Consider the following 4187-nt stretch of genomic DNA (forward strand, 5'->3'; position numbering starts at 1 on the left):
TGGCAAGGAAACAACAAAAAAAGAAAACTCTAGGCCAATAATCCTAATGATGGAAATGAAGATCTTCAAAAAAAAAAAAAAAATGATTAGCAAAGATTAGCAAACCAAATCCAGGAGAACATCAAAACGATAATTTATCACAATCAAGTGGGTTTTATCCCTGGGATGCAATGATGGTTCTACATATGCAAATCAATAAATGTGAAAGAAAATTAAAAACAAAAACTTTACAATCTTTTTATTTGTATTTAAATCATCTTTATTTGCACAATACTATACTAAGAACTATAATTGCATTAAACTTTAATTTGAGAAAAGTGTAATCACTTAAGTAACAGCCGTTACTTAAACTGAAAATGAGATCAGTCTAAATTACTTTTGAAGAGAGCAAAAATATTGTCAGGTTTCTTGCTGTGGCTCTAGATGTTCAGTAGCAGGCTCCTTTGAAGGCAGAATCAACCCTGAAGGGAACTCGCTTCTACCTTCAGAATGTGGGGTTGGGGTAAAATCCAGGTCTTGGGTGAAGGTAAGGAGGAAAACCCCTTGGTGGATAGACGTTTCTCATTGCAAATGGAGCACGTGGTGGACCTGGGAAATTCCTTGGTGGATAGTAATAACCTCGAGAAGCTCCAAACATGGTTCCTGGAGGAGGTGGGGGGAAAGGAGGTCCTCTTCCTATGAACAGTCCCCTTGCATTCATTGGAAGCAATGGGCCTCTGATTGAAGCTAGAGGTGGAGGAACAAAGTCGGTGTCAGTTGCTTCATTTGTAGAAGGGAGAGATGAATCAGGTACATTTAAATTACCAGGATGATCTTTGGCATCATTTCTCCTGGATTCCATTTCTGAAGGCATTGACCCATCCATTTTATCCAAAAAAGGCCTATTAAAACTTCTGAGTTCTGCTGGCCCAGACAGTTTATCAGAATTAGAATAAAATCTCTCTTCCCTTTGTGGAGGAAGAGCTGAATCAGGATATGATTGTCCTCCTGAAGGAAACATCATCCTACGGTCCTGTTCCCATGGAGATGACAGGGACCCAGTGTCAGAAGGAGCCCTGTGAGGATCGGTTACCATATCATAGCCTGGTTCTCCTCTTTCATTGGTAATCTGATGGTCTAGAGGATTCCCTGGGCCTCTTGGGCCTCTTCCTCCTCCCCTCGGAAGCACAGGTGAGAGTCTGAGTGGACCCTCCAACAAAGTTTGAGGAGAGAGTAAAGCTCTCGTTTCAGATGAAGGCCGACCCAATGGTGAGGGACCATATGGGGAATGTTCTCTGCCAAATGCTGTATTTGAAACATCAGGTGCACAAGGATCTTTTTCTAAAAGTTCAAATTTAAACTCTGCTTCAGTTAATCTTTGTCTGTTGTGAGCATTTTCTTTCCTTAAATCATTGAGGTTTCTTTCAGCAGTCTGAGCTGCCAACCAATTATCATGTCCTTTTTTCTCGTAGGAAATAACCTGCCTTTGATAAAAACTAATAGTTCTCTCCAATTCTTCTTCAAGATCTTTGGCTAGCTTTCTACAGGTCTCTAGCCCTTCAGTCGTATGGCTGATCTTTTTTTCCACTTTAGAAAGTTTCTCTTCTTCCTCTATCCAGTAATTTTCCTCTACTGTCAATTTCCTGTGGAGTTTCATTTCATTTTCTTGATATAATTCAGTCATTATTTTAAGTTTCTGTTGAAGCTTCTGATTCTCACTTTCAAAATACATGTTTTCTGACTGCAAACAGGCTTGTTCAGTCTGAAGATTTTTAATATGCTCTATATGCTCTTCCTTTGTTTTATCAGCTTCAGATAACTGAATAATAATGTGGTTTCTTTCTCCTTCTAAGGTTTTTAAAGAAACATTTAACTCAGCAGCATGAATCAGTTTCTTCAAAGCTCCTTTTGGAGGATCATCTAAGTAAGCAGCATTTTCCGATTCACCATTCACTTCTAATTCCAAGTTATCATCATCCATTATGTCCTCTCCAAGTACAGCAGCCCGATCTTTCATCTTTAGCAAGCATCCAGTCAGAGTGTTGATGTGATTTTCTTTATCACTTAGAACTTGTTCTGCCTGTACTTTGGAGTCTTCAAATGTTATTTTCTGTTTATTAAGTTCACTCACTTGTTCTTTCCATACTTCAGCTTCTTGCAAAAGCTGCTTCTGGCTTTCCTGAAGTTGAGAATTTTCATTCAAAGCATCTTTTATTGCTATCTCCCGTCGTTCTTCATTCATGTTAAATATCTTGCAGATGATTTTGGCTTCAGCTACTTGTGATTTGAGGGATTTTGACTCATCTTCTAGAGACCGTATCCTTTTTGAAATATCCGCCATCAATTCATCTTGTTGAGAATGTTTAGATTTCTCTTCTTTGAACTCTTTTTCTAGACAGAGGATTTCATCCTCAAGTTCAGAATTGGACCTGTTCAGCTTTTCACAGGTTGCCTCCAAACTTCGTGCTTCTGCTGCCGCCTTCTCAAAGCTGGCATTCTCTAAAGATGACTCTGCCTCATAGGCTTCGTACTCTTTTTGAAAAAGGCTAAATTTTTCAAGTAGTTTACATTTTTCTTCAATTAGTCCAGAAAGCGTTGCAGCAAGTATTTTTTCTCTTCCCACATAAAGCCGACTTCTAACCGATCTAAAACTTCTCCACAAAAAAAGGAGAACAGCAAAAAATCCAAGAACAGCTGCACATACCACCAGTTCCCAAGGGAAACCATAAGGATTCGAATCTGGTCTCCTACTTTCAGGCAGTGCTGCTACAACCCTGCGTAGCTCCTCCAGGACCAGCCCCAAATAGGGCTGAGGGGTAGCGCCGGGCTCCTCCATAGCGCCCAGGCTGCTCTGGGGTCACCGCAGTAACACTGGCCACAACAAGCGGTGGAGAACACGCGGCCTGGGGTCTGGAACCCGAATCCGCACCGGGCAACCAAGCGGAGCGGACCACTGCAGAGCCGGCTGCGGGGGGAGCTGGGGAACGCGGGCACCCCCCAGGCCTCACAGCCCCATGCTGCTGCCCCCCAATCCCCCCGGCCCCCTTACTACACTTTACATCCTGAGGCAGCACAGTTCCGCTGTGCTCCGACTCGCCTTAGTTCTGGCAGTTTTCACATCACATATTTTGAAGCTCTGTTGGTTGGTGAATACACTTTAAAAATTGCTGTCCTCTTCATGGATTAAACCTTTGATCATTATATAATCTGTTTCTGGTAATTTTCTTTGCTTTACCTGATATACATACAAGCACTCTTGCTTTCCTTGTATTAATGTTTGCGCAATATACCTTTTTTCATCCTTTTAAATTGTCCGTTTTAACAGATGCAGAAAAGCATTTGATAAAATCTCAAATCTTTCATAATAAAAATCCTTAACACGCAACGCATTAAAGGAGCTGATACGGTTTGGCTCTATCTCCCCACCCAAATCCACCTCAAATTGTAATCATCACATGTCAGTGGAGGATCCTGGTGGGAGGTTATTGGAGCATAGGGGCTGATTTCCCCCTTGCTGCTCTCTTGTTAGTGAGTCTCAGGAGATCTGATTGTTTAAAAGTGTGTGACACCTCCCCCTTCTCTCTCTCTCTCTCTCCTGATCTGCAGTAAGACATAATTGCTTCCCCTTTATTTTTTGCCACGATTGTAGGTTTCCTGAGGCCTTCCAGTCATACTTTCTGTTAAGCTGCAGAACTGTGAGTTAATTAAACTTGTTTCCTTTTTAAATTACCCAGTCTCAGGCAGTTCTTTATAGCAATGTGAGAATGGACTAATACAAATCCCTAAGAACAACAATACGGAGATTTTTCAAGAACTAACTATAGAACTACCATTCAACCCAGCAATCTCACTACTGGGTATATATTCAAAGGAAAAAGCAATCATTATATGAAAGAGACACCTGCCCTTGTATCTTTATTTCAGCAGTATTTGCAATATCAAAGTCATGGAATCAACCTAGGTCTCCATCAAGGTGGACTGGATTAAGAAAATGCATTATATACACACCATGGAATGCTCACTGCAAAGAAAAAAAATGAAATAGTGTCCTTCATAGCAACATGGATACAGCTAGAGGCCGTTGTTCTTAGTTAATTAATATATAAACAGAAAACCAAATACAGCATATTCTCACTTATAAGTGGGAGTTAATCAATGAGTACCCGATAAAGATAGAAATGATAGACATTGGGGACTGCTAGAGTGGG

General features: G+C 40.9%; 1 pseudogene across 1 annotated transcript; it reads right to left on the reverse strand.

Annotated features, from left to right (window-relative positions):
• Nucleotides 1-226: 226 nt before the first annotated feature.
• Nucleotides 227-2863, reverse strand: LOC101008060 (annotated as a pseudogene). Its single transcript, XR_001892831.3, has one exon. The product of XR_001892831.3 is annotated as a cTAGE family member 8-like (transcript).
• Between the last annotated feature and the right edge of the window lie 1324 nt (nt 2864-4187).

The sequence above is a fragment of the Papio anubis genome, chromosome 9, assembly GCF_008728515.1.
Source record: "Papio anubis isolate 15944 chromosome 9, Panubis1.0, whole genome shotgun sequence".
Taxonomy (NCBI): domain Eukaryota; kingdom Metazoa; phylum Chordata; class Mammalia; order Primates; family Cercopithecidae; genus Papio; species Papio anubis.